At 42.5% G+C, this 16,847-nt stretch overlaps 1 protein-coding gene across 1 annotated transcript in view; it reads left to right on the top strand.

Moving 5' to 3' along the window:
- Positions 1-16,847, top strand: part of LOC142742372 (retinol dehydrogenase 7-like) — an 81,419-nt gene that overhangs the window by 46,397 nt on the left and 18,175 nt on the right. The gene's annotated exons all lie outside the window — the stretch shown is intronic.

Below are 16,847 nucleotides of genomic sequence, written 5' to 3' on the forward strand. Positions count from 1 at the left end.
AGGCGGCACTTCCTGGTTACTACGGTCAGATGGTACACTTAGTGTACCATGTGACCGTGTTCTCACGTGACACGTCTTCCAGACAGTGGAGTGGAAGAGTCGGTTCGGAGGACTCCAGGTAAGCTGCAGTCTGTAATGTAATGTATTGTGTGGTGTTGTAATGTAATGTAATGTGTTGTAATGTAATGTAATGTGTTGTGATGCCTTGTAATGTATTGTGATGTATTGTGCTGTTTGCGGTGGAGAGGGGGGGGCGTTAAATCACAGCCCCCCCTCCTCTCTCCACCGCAAACTGCACAATACAACACAATACAGTATAGTACACATGACTGTATGAGATCGGAGCTACGGCTGTGTAATACAGTCATTGCCCCGCTCCTGAGTCCTGACATGTGCGCGCCGTCAGGATGATGTGATTCGGCCGGCGCTGCACTAATGATCTGCGGCATTGAAGACAGAACATGGCGGGTGCACTACAAAATACCCCCGTGTTCTGTCTTCAGTGCCTGAACCGCCGCTCATTAGTGCAGCGCCGGCCGCATCTCCTCATGCTGACCGTGCGCGCACTTCCTGTCAGGAGCGGGGCAATGGCTGTATTACACAGCCGCAGCCCCGCTCTATAACGGCGGAGATCAGAGAAACCTCTCATCTCCGCCGCTATTCTCCTGAATGCTGCGATCAAAGCTGACTGCAGCATTCAGGGGAAAATGAGAAGGGGGATGCCCCTGGATCGCGTCACAGGGAATTCCTGTGACGCGATTGAGGGCCATACCATATATGGGCAGACAGCCCAGGGTCCATTGAATGACCCCAGTGCTGTCTGACCATATTTCCTGTTGTTAGGGCATACTTAGGTATGTCCTAACAACAGCCTATGTACTATCTGTACACAGGCTAATGTACTGTAATATAGATATATACCAGTACATTACTATCAGTATATAGACATATGCCAGTACATTAAAGTTTAAAAAATAAAGTAAAAACAAAGTAATGTTAAATAAAATAAAAAATACACCTACGCCTTTTTTACAATAAACATTAAAATAAGTCTCAATACATAAAATATACATATAATCGGTATTGGCGCGGCCGTAATAACCTACACAACAATTTTTTTGCATCATTTATGATGTGTACACTGTAAAAAATAAAATAAAAACTGCTTTCTATCACTTATTGTGGGGCACGAGGTGCGATGATAAATTTAACCTCCATGTGCCTCACATTAACCCCTTCCCGCACCTTGACGTAACTGTACGTCGAGGTGAGCAGTAAGTTCGCGCACCTTGACGTGCAGTTACGTCTGTGCTTTGACAGTTAACCGCCGAGCGGCGCTACACCGCAGCGGCGGTTAACTGTGCAGGGCGTCTGCCCTGCATTCCCCGTTGCCGATCAGCGGCCTGTCGCCGCTGATTTCGGCAGTTAACCCCTTAATTGCGGTGTTCGATTTGAACGCTACAATGAAGGTGTTTAGCGCCGATCGGCAGCCCCCATGTGAAATCACGGGGGCTGGCGATCGTACCCATGGCAACCGGATGCCAGACAATGGCTTCCGGGTTGCCATGTACAGAAGCCTATGAGGACCACCCGGAGGGTGGTCGTCGTAGGCTTCCTGTCAGTGTGACTGTCAAGTCACAATGACAGTTGGAATGCATTACACTACGTGTGTAGTGTAATATATTCCAGCAGCGATCAGAGCTGCAAGTCTAAGGCCCTGTTCACACGGAGTTTTTTGACGAGTTTTTTGGGGCAGAAACCACACCAAAAAACTCCTCAAAAACCGCCCGAAAATGCCTCCCATTGATTTCAATGGGAGGCAGACGAGTTTTTTTTCCACGAGTAAAAAAAACTCGTCGTGGTAAAAAGAAGCAACATGACCCATCTTGAGGCGGTTTCCTCCTCCAAAACCCCATTTCAATGAGTCAGAAAGAGGAAAAAAAACCCTCGACGAGTGTTTTGACGAGTTTTTGTCAAACCACTGTGCAAAAACCTACTGGAGCAGTTTTTGCAGGAGGAATTTTCCTCCTGCAAAAAACTCCGTGTGAACACAGCCTTAGTGTCCCCTAGTGGGACAAGTGAAAAAAGTAAAAAAAATAATAAAAATGTTTTAAAAAAAGTGTAAAAATAAAAGTTATAAGTGACATAAACATGAACTGCTTTTTTTCCTATAGTAAGTCTTTTATTATAAGAAAAAAAATGAACATGTAAAAAAAAGTACACATATTTGGTATCACCGCGTTCGAAACGACCCAAACTATAAAACTATAATATTATTTTCCCCGCACGGTGAACACCGCAAAAAAAATAAATGAAAAACAAAGCGAGAATCACTATTTTTTGGTCACCACCCCTCACAAAATATACAATAAAAAGTGATCAAAAAGTCGCACGTACGCCAAAATTGTACCGATACAAACTACAACCCGTCCCGCAACAAGCCCTTACACAGCTTTTTTGACTGAAAAATAAAAAAGTTACGGCTCTCAGAATATGGTGACACAGAAAATAAATTATTTTCTAAATGAGTTCTTTTATTGCGCAAACGCTGCAAAACATAAAAAAACCTATATACATATGATATCGCCGTAATCGCACCGACCCGCAGAATAAAATATAATGGTCATTTATAGCCCAGGGTGAACGCTGTAAAAAATAAATAAAAATCATTGTCAGAATTGATGGTTTTTGGTCACCTGGCTTGCCGAAAAATGGAATAAAAAGTGATCAACAAAATCGCATGTACCCCAAAATGGTACCAATGAAAATTACAGATTGTCCCGCAACAAATAAGCCCTCACGCAGCTCCGGTGGTGAAAAAATAAAAAAAGTTCCGGCTCCCAGAATATGGCGATGCAAAATATGCAGAGCGTTCCAAAAGCGGATAAGATCGGGCGCCATTTATAATATAAGTGCAACACTGGCCACATACCAAGCACACCATTGTTTTTCTTGTGAAATTCTCGGATAAGTTTGATGTGTCACATGACCCTCTTCCCATTGAAAAAACTAAAGTTGGATACAAAATGGCCGACTTCAAAATGGCCGCCATGGTCAACACCCAGCTTGAAAAGTTTCCCCCCTCCCATATACTAATGTGCCACAAACAGGAAGTTAATATCACCAACCATTCCCATTTTATTTAGGTGCATCCATATAAATGGCCCACCCTGTACTCTGTCCAACCTACATGTACCCCCACATTATAAACTGAAATACCAGCAAAACGCCAGAGCTTCTACCAAGCAAAATCTGCGCTCCAAAAGCCAAATAGCGTCCCTCCGTTCTGAGCCCTACAGTCTACCCAAACAGCCGTTTACGTCCACCGATATGGCATCGCCATACCCAGGAGAACCCGGTTAATATTTTATTTGTGGTATTTGTGGCACAAACTGGGCACAACATATAGTGCACTAAAATGGCACATCAGTGGAAAATTTTAATTTTCACTTTCCACCATCGGCTGCGCATTAAACCCTTTGCGCACCATGACTTAATAGCATGTCGTGGTGTGGGAGGTGATATATGGAGCGTCTCACGCACTGAGCCCGCGCCATACGCTGCGGGTGTCAGCTGTGTATTACAGCTGATACCCGGGACTAACGGACAGAAACAGCGATCGCGCTGTTACAGGAGCCTGTAAAAATCACAATATACTGCAATACATCAGTATTGCAGTGTATTCTACCAGTGATCTAACGATTGCTGGTTCAAGTCTCCCAGGGGGACTAATAAAATATGTAAAAACAAAAGTAAATAGTTATTAGTGGAAAAACTTAAATAAATATTTAAAGTCCAAAAAGAAACCCTTTTCATATTTTTTCTCTAAAGTAATGTAAAAAAATAAAAAAAACACACAAAATTGGTATCGCTGCGTCCGTAAAAGTCCAAGCTATTACAATATACCATTATTGAACTCGCACGGTGAACGCCGTGAAAAATAAAGAATTTTAAATGGCAAAATCGCAGTTTTTTGCTCACCTTCGCTCTACCAAAAAATTTAATAAAAAGTGCTGAAAAAGTCTTATGTACCAAAAAATGGTACCAATAAAAACTACAGCTCGTCCCGCAAAAAATAAGCCCCCACACCGCTCTATTGACGGAAAAATAAAGACGTTGTGGCTCTCGGAAAGCGGAGAGGAAAAACGAAAAAGAAAAAGCAAAACATGGATCAGTCCGGAAAGGGTTAATTTATTTTCTAATGAAAAAACATTTATGACCACAGGTGGGGTATTGCCGTACTCGGGAGAAATTGCTTTACAAATGTTGGGGTGCATTTTCTCCTTTATCCTTTGTGAAATTGAAAAAATGCAACATTTTAGTGGAAATAATGTTGATATTAATTTTCACGGCCTAATTCTAATAAATTCTGCAAAAGACGTGTGGGGCCTAAATGCTCACTATACCCCTAGATAGATTCCTTAAGTGGTGTAGTTTCCCAAATGGGGTTACTTTTGGGAGATTTCCACTGTTTTAGTACCTCAGGGGCTTTGCAAATTCGACATGACACCCAAAAACTATTCCAGCTAAATTTGAGCTCCAAAAGCCAAATAGCCTTCTAAGCCCCGGTGTGGGTCCAAACAGCAGTTTATTACCACATATGGGGTATTTACATAATCAGGAGAAATTGTTTTACAAATGTTGGGGTGCTTTTTCTCCTTTATTCCTTGTAAAAATTTAAAATTTTTACCTTTACAGACTATTTCCAATGACTTCAGCAAAACAACTGTGCGGTCAAAATGCTGGGTTTCCACGGTTTTCATCCCTCCAGTGCATTGCAAACGTGACACGGCACTGAAAACTATTCCAGCAAAATCAGAAATCCAAAATCCAAATGGTGCTCCTTCCCTTCTGAGGCCTGCTGTGGGTCCAAACAGCAGTTTATTACCACATGTGGGGTATTGCTATAATCGTAAGAAATTGCTTTACATATGTTGGGGTGTTTTTTCTACTTTATTCCTTGTAAATATTTACAATTGTTACGTTTTTTCACAAAAAAGTAGATTTTCATCTTCACATACTAATTCAAATAAATTTAGCAAAAAAACTGTGGGTTCAAAATGCTAACTATACCCATAGATAAATTCCTTGAGGGGTATAGTTTCCAAAATGGGGTCACTTTTGGGGGGTCTTTACTGTTTTGGTACCACAAGACCTATTCAAACCTGACATGGTACCTAAAATAGATTCTAAAAAAAGGAGTCCCCAAAATCCACTAGGTGCTCCTTTGATTCTGAGGCTGGTGTTTCAGTCCATTACCGCACTAGGACCACATGTGGGATATTTCTAAAAACTGCAGAATCTGGGCAATAAATACTGAGTTGCATTTCTCTGGTAAAACCTTCTGTGGTACAGAAAAAATGTATTACAAATGATTTTTTGAAAAAAAAAAAATTTTTTATAAATTTCACCTCTACTTTGCTTTACTTCCTGTGAAACGCCTAAAGGGTTAAAACACTTTCTGAATGCTGTTTTGAATACTTTGAGGGGTGCAGTTTTCAAAATGGGGTGATTTATGGGGACTTTCTAATATATAAGGCCCTCAAAGCCACTTCAGAACTGAACTGGTCCCTGAATAAATAGGCTTTTGAAATTTTCTTGAAAATATGAGAAATTGCTACTAAAGTTCTAAGCCTTGTAACGTCCTAGAAAAATTAAAAAAAATTCAAAAAACGATGCAAACATAAAGTAGACATATGGGAAAATTAAAATAGTAAGTATTTTGTGTGGTATTACTATCTGTTTTACAAGTAGATGCTAATTTTTGCTAATTTTCTCTAAATCTTGGTGTTTTTTACAAATAAATATTGAATTTATCGAACAAATTTTTTCCCTAACATAAAGTACAATATGTCACGAGAAAACAATCTCAGAATCACTTGGATAGGCAAAAGCATTCCGGAGTTATTACCACATAAAGTGACACATGTCCGATTTGAAAAATCGGCTTCGTCCTGAAGGCCAAAACAGGCTCAGTCCTGTCCTGTCCTGTCCTGTCATCATGATGGCGGCTGCGCGAAAAGCACGCAAAAACCGCAGCGTTTTGCGTGTGCAAAAGGCACTTAACAGCTCCGTGTGTTAGCCCTGTATGATGCGTGGCTGCGTGCTTTTCGCGCAGCCGCCATCATGATGACACTCCGTTTGAATGTTTGTCAACAGAAAAGCACGTGGTGCTTTTCTGTTTGCAAACATACTTTTGACTGCTGTTGCGCGAATCACGCGCGTCCCACGGAAGTGCTTCCGTGTGGTGCGTGTGATTTTCACGCAGCCATTGACTTCAATGGGTGCGTGATGCGCGAACAGCGCACAAAGATAGGACATGTCGTGAGTTTTTTTCAGCGGACTCACGCTGCGCAAAACTCACGGACTGTCTGCATGCCCCCATAGACTAATATAGGTGCGTACGACACGCGTGAAAAGCACGCGTGTCGCATGCACGTATATCACGCTCGTGTAAACGAGTCCTAACAGTAATTAACCCCATGCTGTACCTTAGTCATAATGGGTTAATGTGTGAGAAACATGATGGGGTTAATTACTATTAATGTGAGGCACATTCAAAATTCAGCATCACACCTCGCGCCTCACATCAGAAAACTAAAGAACTTTTTTTTTTTATTACTGTTGGCAAAGTAAACGAAGTATCGGTATCGTAGTGCAAATTTTGGTATCGTGACATCCCTACACTGTGGGTCGCGTCCCCCTGGGGGTTCGTGTGAAGACCTCCGGGGGGTCGCAAGTCACTCACCGAGGTCCCGGTTCCATTCAATCCTGGAGCAAGGAGCTGACATCTCCTTGATCCAGCATTCACTGTGCCCTGAGCGGCTCGACGCAGGCAGGCGGGATGCAGCGACATCATCGTGCCTGCCTGCGCTGAGTCACTCATAGCACACACCGGAGGAGGCGAAGGATCCTCCACCCGACGTGGGAACGGGGATAGGTAAGTAATTATGTTATTTTTCTATTATGCACATATGGGGGCATTATACTGTTTGGGGGCTGATATTGCGGGGGGGGGGGGGGGCATTATACTGCATGGGGGCTGATAAGATGGGGGGCATTATACTGTATGGGGAGCATTATACGGTATGGGGCTGTTATGGTGGGGGCATTATACTGTATGGGGGCTGATATTGCGGGGGGTGGCATTATACTGCATGGGGGCTGATATGGGGGAATCATACTGTATGGGGGGCTGATATGGGGAGCATTATACGGTATGGGGCTGTTATGGGGGGCCTTATACATTATGGGGCATTATACTGTGTGGGGGCATTATACTATGGGGGCTGTTGGGCAAGGTGTCTTGGCATAGGCGCACGCAGGGGTCTGATGATGATGGTGGTGTTGAGGAGTGGTAGGGGGGCCCAAGCTGAATTCTTGCACCCGGGCCCATGAGCCTTTAGCTACGCCCCTGGTCATCAGTATATGATCGGTAGGGATTCGACACACTGACCCCATATGGATTAGCTGTTCAGGCTGCCTCAGGCATCGGAAGTTATGCAGTGGTCAATGCCAGAAGCAGAAGGCTCCGTACACTGTATAGTGGCCATGCTGGGTTATTGCAGCTCTGCTACTATTCACATGAATAGGAGCAGAGAAGCAGTGTTGCAGAACAGCCGCTATAGGTCAGCAGTATGAAAAACCACCACATGCCCAGACAACTCCTTTAAGCCCTTAATACCGAAGGTTTTTTTAAACCTTAACGACCACCAATTTTTTACGTTTTTCCATCGTCTCATTTAAAGAGCTATAACTTTTTTATTTTTCCATCGACGTAGCTGTATAAGGTCTTGTTTTTTGCGGGACAAGTTGTATTTTTTAATAGCACCCTTTTGGGGAACATGTAATTTATTGATTAACTTTTTTTAACTTTTTTAGTGTGGTAATGGAAATAAAAATAAAATGCTGTCATTCTTTTTTGTGTCTTAAATTTACGCCGTTTACCGTGTGGTATAAATAACATAATATCTCTATTCAGCGGGTCATTATGATTGCGTTGATACCAAATTTATATCTATTTTATTATGTTTTACTACTTTTACACAGTAAAAACCCTTTTTTTCAAAATTATTTGTTTTTGTGTCGCCATATTTTAAGAGACATGACTTTTCTATTTTTCCGCCGATGCAGCTGTATGAGGGCTTTTTTTTTTGCGAGATGACTTGTAGTTTTTATTGGTACGATTTTGGAGAACATGAGACTTTTTGATCACTTTTTTTCATAATAAAGCATTTTGTAAGGGTAAAAAGTGGCTTTTTCATTTTTTTTACATGGGAATTTTATTTATTTATTATAAACTTTATTAAACTTTTTCTTACTTTTTTTTTTGTCCCTCTAGGGGACTTTACTGTGCGATCATTTGATCACATTTATAATACACTGCAATACTTCTGTATTGCAGTGTATTACTGCTGGTCAGTGTAAAACTGACAGGCAGGCATTCCCTAAAGGCAGACCTGGGGGCCTTTGTCTGGCCCCCAGTTGCCTTGGAAACCATCAGCACCTTACGATTGCATCGCCGCATCTGAGGGGTTAAACATGATCAGAGATCACTGCTATTGGTTTCCAGTCGTTGCCCTGAAGCCTGGGGCTGTTAGCAACAGCCTGGGCTCCACAAGCAGAGCGCCCGATTCGAGTGCTACATCTTCTGAAGTGCCATCGTGAAAAGGCGGCGCTTCAGAAGAACTACCCTGAACGGCTGCCGCAAAAACACTATACTGCGGTCGTTAAGGGGTTAACAATCATTTATTTTCATATTTTTCATCCTCACATTAGAAGATTCATAATGTTTTTATTTTCCTGTTGATGTATTTGTCTAAGGGCTTGTTTTTTTGCGGTACGAGTTGTATTTTTCAATGGCACCTGGGGTACATATAATTTATTGATTAGCTTTCATTATTTTTTTTATGCAAGGGAATGCAAAAAAAAAAAGCAATTCAGCTTTTTGTGTTTATTTTTATGTTTACCGCATGGTAACTTTATTCTATAGGTTGGTACGAATGCGGCAATACCAAATATATATAGTTTTGTTTACGTTTTAGTACTTTTGCAGAGTAAGACATGTTTTATGGAAAAAAAAAAGTCATTTTTGTTTTGGCTACATTCTAAGATCCATACGTTTTTTAATTTTTCTATCGATGTAGCTGTAAGAGGGCATATTTTTTTTGTGGCACGAGTTGTAGTTTTTTGGTACCATTTTGGGGTACGTACAATTTATTGATTCGATTTTATTTCTTTTTTTGAGAGGGGAATAGAAAGAATTAGTAATTCTGCCATTTTTTTTTTCGTACGTTTCTTTTAAGCTATGAACCATTCAGTATAACTAATAAGTTATGTTTGTTCTACAGGTTATAATGATTGCGGCGGTACCTGTCAAACACCTTAAATGCCATGGTTGCTATTGACCGTGGCATCTAAGGGGTTAAACTGCTGGGATCTGAGTTATCTCTGGTCCTGGCAGTTGTGGCAGGACCATGGCTGTGTATAACAGCCACACTTCTGCCACTAATCTTGTGGGTACAGTGGAAGTACCAACGAGATCAGAGTTATGGATGTATCTGTCACAATGCGGAAACTAGCACCCGCTGGTGACGGCTATATCCGTCGCTCGTCGTTAAGGGGTTAAGAAGGCAACTGAGAAGAAAACAAACATTAGGGTTATCCAATCTACAGATGCTGTATAAACTATTAGGTCTTTTGGTTTTACCCAATCATTGTTTTGAACATAACAAGAACTTTTGAACTCCCTTAGTATTCTCGTTTACCACCCCCCGTTAGAAAGGCATTCCGTGAATACAACTCCCTTTTCGGGAAGAAGTGCTTCCTTGTATTTCCCTTGAGTCAGGTTAACAAACTCTTTCAAAACATGACCTCCTGTTTTAGCATTTCCCATCTAAAACACGCTTCCTTTCATTGCCTCAGTATTTAATGTATGCAATTTTCCATTACTTTTTTAACCTCTACATGCAGAGTTGTATAGCAAAGGCTTGACTATGTGTATCATACCATAACTGCACAATATATAGAACTTACACACTCTGGAGGGCAGTAACTGAGGTCGAACATAGAAGGAACAGTGTATGTCCCAAAAGGTATGCTCCGGATTTTTATGACATAAGAATCTTGTGTTAGCGTTTTCAGCTTACTTGGAGTCTAAACAATAGTATCCAGATCATACAAACAGTATATATATATATATATATATATATATATATATATATATATATATATATATATATATATATATATATAGGTAGACTTACAAGTATACTTGTAGCCCATTTGGCGTCTTTCTATTGCTGACTACAGTTTTATTTATTTTTGCTGTAATTATCATGTACTATATCCTAGAGCATGTAGGAAATATGTCAGTAGTCTCTTGTAGTGACTATACCACTTAAAAAAAAAAAAAACAATGATAAATTATATCGTTTATGTTACAATGTTCCATATACTCAGTTTATGTAAAAGTAGTCATTGTGACCTAATAGGCCTTAAAGGGCATGGAGAACCAAAAGTTAAATAAGTGGAGAAAGATTTCACAGCACAAGGTTTTCGACACTGAGAAAACACATTGTTATTTCTTTTTGTCTATCTTCTTTTATACAGACAAATTAAAGTATAGGGCAAAAGTTGTATTCAGAGGCGTAATTATAGAGGGCACAGTGGTTGAGTTTGCACCTAGGCACTGGAGCCTAAGGGGGCCCAGAGGTCCGTATGCCTCATATGAGGAGACCAGTAATAGAATTGGCGCATCATAGTTGAAGGTCTCCTATTACAGATTTTGCATTGGGGTCCAGGATGCTTCTAATATCAGGACACATTATTATTATTATGATTGGACCTAGCGGTGCTGACATAGTGCTGAAGATACTTAGGGCAATATCTGTAGACACAAGCCCACTCAGACAAAAGACTTATTCCAAAGAACCCTCCAATGGTCAAGAGTTGTGTCCTATTATTCTAGGACAAACCTTGTTCAATATTCCTCCTATATTATTTCAAAATTTATTAAGAAGACGTATAAAGAAAAAAGCTACTTGTCTGATGCTGGTAAACAGTGAGAGAAGAATAGTTTGCTTTACCAAACTTCTATTTGATTTAGAAGACCCTCATGGTTCAGAATAATGATAGACTAATGGAAAATTAGCTTATTGAAAGGCACCCAAAACGAAAAAAAAATTAACTACCTGACAATATCAGACCATGCATACTGAATATACAAGCGTAGCGTGATAGCACCAATAACAAGAGGATGAGCTGTTTCCTTTCTGCCGTGGCATAAGGATGTCATTTGCAATCTACCATATTGACTTTGATCTGGCTCTTCTTTGTTATTCCGCATTAATTTGAAATGAAGTTGGCATTCTGACCGAATGTTTCCTTGTTTCCCAATCAAAGGCATTTCCTGCTAACACAAAAGATCTTTGTCTTCTTATAAGCAGTTATGCACCTTTGCCAACCGCTATGTGCTTAAAATTACAATCCTATTCATCCTTAACATCCAAGACACATCTGGAAGTTCCAAGCCCAGCCTGACTCAATAGCAGTACAGTACATCCCAGTTCAGGAATGGGAGGCCGTATGCATTTATTCCAAGTGTTTCTGCTCAGACAGATGTCGGAGCTCTCAGTACGGCTGCTTAGTATTTCCAGGTAAAAATCGATCATTTTAATGAGTTATTCTGGGAATAAATGATAGGACTTAAGACAACTATAAGATAAAACAGGTTGTGGACAGATGGTGGGATTTTAAATACATTGGCCAAACCCTAAGGTTTTACAGGAACCTGCCAGTTAAATAGAGTATTTGTAACACCGTGTGCTGTTTCTCATCATATATTAACTATCGGATAGGTGGTATCCGGGCAGTTTCATGCTCCAGTTAGATTTCTGGAGTTACAATAAATTTGTTTCCAAATGTATCTTTTGCAGGGTTAATCTTGATGTTGAAAGAAAAAAAGTACTTTCATCTTGGTTTAATATATCGACAAACATAATCTAGTTATACAGTGAGAGTCTTTAAGTTTTTCACCCAATAGTATGGTCTGGTTGGTATGGTATTTGCCTTAAATACTACCATTTTCAGAATCCAAACATAGAAGCACCACAGAATTAGATCAGTGCTGAGAAGTTTTGAATAATTCTTAATGGTAATGTGCCACATGTGGCGGTTTAGCAGAATTTCTGATGCAGATTTTTGGCACATTGTTTCTGCTTTGTTTTTCTGATACAAAACTCTAAATCCCCTGTATATACACATAGATTTCAAGGATAACCTGCTGGCTGTCTGCAGCTGCCACTAGAGGAAACTTACTACATACTATTTTATTATTGAGTAAGGTTGGGTTCGCACGTCGTAGCAATTTCCCCCTACTTTATCGTGCACATCAGGAAATCTCCTGACGTACATGATAAACGTCTCCAAAGGGGTACATTAGACACACGGGGGCTAAAAGAGTGTCCTTTTGGTCTCTGTTTGGCCAGTATAAGTCAATATACTGCAAAATATGAAATATGGGATAGCGTAGTATTCTGTTATTCCATCCTTTAGTAAAAAAAGCTTATCCGTGAAACACATACTATGTAAGCCAATGGGTGTTGGATGCCAATGTATGGAATCTGTCAGAGGCATTTATTTAACGGATACGTCAGGGCTTTTTAATAGCTTTTCATGACGTGTCCATTAAACGGATGCCATTAGAGCATATACCTACTGGCGTACACGCTAAACGTGTCCATAGGGCTCCCTTAGCCTTAAATTGTCCTTTTAGCCTCCGTCGAGCTGATATATGCGTGCAGGCCCGCCATCAGGGGGGTATTAGGGGTACTGGTGTGAGGGGCCCGGCTAAACCTAATTGAAAGGGGGGCCCGGCAACTGCCGCGACTTGCCTTTGGTAGAATGTCGTGAGCTGCGGGCCCCCCTCTCGTCATGGTGGCCGTCGAACCGCCCGCGCGCGCGACCGATCGCGCACACAAGAAAACTCCCGCGCGTGCGCACTCGCGAGCGTCCGCGAGCGCGCACCCACGAAAGCCCACAGTGTTCATGCCTAGTGTGTTCCTACCCTAAGGCCGGATTTACACAAGCGTGTGCTTTTTGCGCGCGCAAAAACGTGGCGTTTTGCGCATGCAAAAGGTCTATAACAGCTCCGTGTGGCAGCAGCGTATGATGCGTGGCTGCGTGATTTTCGCGCAGCCGCCATCATTATGATACTCTGTTTGTATGTTTGTAGCACGTGGTGCTTTTCTGTTTTCATTCATAGTTTATACTGCTGCGGAAGTGCTGGGCGTGATTTTCACGCACCCATTGACTTCAATGGGTGCGTGATGCTCGAACAATGCACAAATATCGGACATGTCGTGAGTTTTACGCAGCGGACACACGCTGCGTGAAAATCACTGACAGTCTGCACGGCCCCGTAGACTAACATAGGTCCGTGCGAGGCGCGTGAAAATCACGCGCGTTGCACGGATGTATTACACGTTCGTCTGAATAAGCCCTAACAATAAGGCCCAGTTCACAGAGTTTTTGGGCCTTGATATTGACTCGGACACTGCGTCAGAATCAGCACCAAAAAACTTCCAAAACCGCCTCCCATTGATTTAATCTGAAATCAATGGGAGTCAGTCGCGGAAAAAAGAAAAAGCAGCACGTCCTTTCTTGCCGCGCTTCCGCTTCTGACCTCCCATCGAAATCAATGGGAGGCAGAGAATGCATTTTTCTCTGCGTTTTTTGTCTGCTGTCCTCAATCGCCGCGGTCAAAAAACGCGGCAAGATAGTGTGGGCAGGTGAAAATCTGCCTCAAAATTCGGTGCGCGGCTCCAGGCGGTCGCGGGTGCGCATGCGCGGGAGTTTGCGGGTGCGCGCGATCGGTCGCACGGGCGGCGTGTTTGACGGCCCCCATGACGACCCCCATGCTACCCAGGGCCGCCATCAGGGGGGGTATTAGGGGTACTGATGTGAGAGGCCCGGCCAAACCTAATTGAAAGGGGGGCCCGCAGCTCACAACATTCTTTTGGTGAAATAAACGGTCCCCATTGCAGGGGCCTTTTTTTTTTCTACCAAAGGCAAGTCGCGGCAGTTTGCCGGGCCCCCCTTTCAATTAGGTTTGGCCGGGCCTCTCACATCAGTACCCCTAATACCCCCCCTGATGGCGGCCCTGGGTAGCATGATATAGTGCTGGACGGAGTACCGTTAACAGGCGGTGCCACGGTAGCGGGGGCCCAGAAAATGTAGCTGTAGGGGGCCCTGAAATTCCTGATGGCGGCCCTATATGCATGTAACTTTTTATTTTTTGGAGGATTGAACAGGGTAGGGATCTCACAAAAAAAAAGTATAACTTGCGATATGTTTTTTTTAACATGGGAGTCTATGGGTGACGCATGCCACTGTATGGTATACGTCACAGGTAAATATTTAATGTATACGACATGAGCTTTACAGTAACCCAACCTTTCATGATGTATACAGATACCATTACAGTCTATGGCCGACCTATGCACTAAACAGATGCCTAACAGTGGCATTCATCACTCATAGACTATAATGGTATCCATTTGCCGTGTAGGCCGCAAACAATGTCATGAGAGTTTATGACGTATAGGTTTAACGTATACCATTAAAATCTATGGTGACTGATGCCACTGTTATGGCATCTGTCACAGCCTACGTTTAACATGTATGTCAGGAGCATTTCAATTGATGGTCTATCCTTAGGATAGGCTATCAATGTAAGATCTCTCGGGGTCCAAAGGACCCTAACTGATCATCAGAATGTTGGAAATGCAGTGCTTACTGGAGAGCCACAGTCGATGTACATACCAGTGTGGCCAGGGCCGGCGTCAGCACCCGGCGAGCCCGGGCAAGTGCCAGAGCCCACTACACTTGGGGGGCCCACTCAGCCGCCGAGTGCTGATGCTCACCTCGTCACGGCATCACTGTCCATATATGGACATATATGGACAGTGATGTAATGAGGAGAGAAGAAGTACCAGGCAGAGCCCCTAACATCACTGTCCATACACGGATCACGGATAATAATGTCAGGGGCAACCCCAGAGCCAAAGTCTCCGGCTACTAGCGCTCTGCATGTGACACTGCTCTGCTCCTGACACCACTGTCCATATATGGACAGTGACATCAGGGGCTTCTCCTGAAGTGGAATCTCCAGCCAGAGCATTGGCAATGCTCTGGCTGGGGATTCCACTTCTAGAGGGAACCCCAAAGGCGCTACCTACAGGGAGGGTGGCTGTGTGGCACTACCAGGGAGGGTGGCTGTAATGCACTACCAGGGTGGGGCACTGTGTGGCACTACCAGGAAGTGGCTGTGTGGTACTACCAGGGAGGAGGGCTATGTGGCAATACCAGGGGGGTGGCTGTGTGACACTAGGAGGGAGGGGGGCTGTGTGGCACTACCTGGGAGGGGGGTTGTGTGGCATCTACAGAGGGCACTAAATTTATGGGGGTACAAACTGGGGGCCTAACGTCTATATGGGGGCACAAAGTGATGTTTTCTGCAATTTTACTGCCGCCGTGAGTTCCCCGGCAAAGAGGCCTACTAAGTCTATGTCGCCCAAGGGCCTACATAAACCTGGAGCCGGCCCTGAGTGCAGCTGTGCTTGGTATTGCATCTCATTCCCACTTAGTCCATTCACCTGAACGAACTGAGCTGCAAGGTCAGGCACATCCAGACTGGTATGTGCATCGCGGTGTCTGCATAAACAATGAAGGGGCTGTTGACCTAGAAATGCCAAGGATACGCAATCAAAAGCCTGGAATATCCCTTTAAACTTGTTCAATGTCCTTGTTGATCTAGTTGACTCTTTACAAGCTTGTCACGTGGCTCACTGAAACTTATCATGCTTTCCTGTATAAATTAATAAAAAGGATGTAAATGTACATGGAACAGTTATTTTATTATAGCCTTGCTAGTTTGGTACTCTAACAATTAAAGAGACACTCCACTGATTTTTTTTTATTGTAGCCCCCATTTATAAGGTACACCCGGTAAAAGGTAGGTCAGGTGTGGACTGGAAGTCTCTTTCACTATGCATTCCTATGAGATGCTCATTGTGAGTCTCATGCATAGTGAAAGAGACTTTTGGTCCACACAGCAAACGCTGTAGGAATCAGCCGGCCATAGTGTGGTCACGTGACAATTGTGGCCGGGATATTTTGGCAACGGAGTGCCCGGTAAGTGGATGACCTGCCCTACCTTTTAGCTGGTGTACTATACAAACGGGGGCCACAATAAAAAAATAATCACTGGAGTGTCCCTTTAACTTTACTTATAAGGTTTCGCTCCTCATTTCATTTTGATCTTGTGGACACAATATTCCTTTTTTTCTGCTCTAGTCCAGAGAATACAGTAGTATATTTGCAATATTCTTTTTTTTTTTTTTTTTAAATAAAGATTGCACTCAATGTTTTCTCCTTAAAAGGTAAGTCTACCAAAAATTCTGCATTCCGCTATTGTGTGTTAATTCATCCCCGATTTACTTGTCAGCCATATACATTTTTATTTTGGGGTTCATAAAATCGTAATAGTTAATTCTGTACCAGTAGCTACTACATCTTTAAATTATCACAACTATTGGATTAGAACATAGTAATAGGTTATTATTAATGTTTTTCTTTTGTTACATGCAGGCACACAGCTAAAAAAAATAAGTGTAGTAATAACAATAACCAGAAGATGGCGATAGAGGAAAAGTAGAAAATATCTGTGATGACATCACACCAGGGCTTTTGCAAATATAAGCCAAACATGTATAAATAAAATCAGATATAAACAGGAGCAGCTTATATAGCATCAAGACTGCCATCAGTAGTATCTGGACCCCATA

This window comes from Rhinoderma darwinii, chromosome 2 (genome assembly GCF_050947455.1).
Source record: "Rhinoderma darwinii isolate aRhiDar2 chromosome 2, aRhiDar2.hap1, whole genome shotgun sequence".
NCBI lineage: Eukaryota > Metazoa > Chordata > Amphibia > Anura > Rhinodermatidae > Rhinoderma > Rhinoderma darwinii.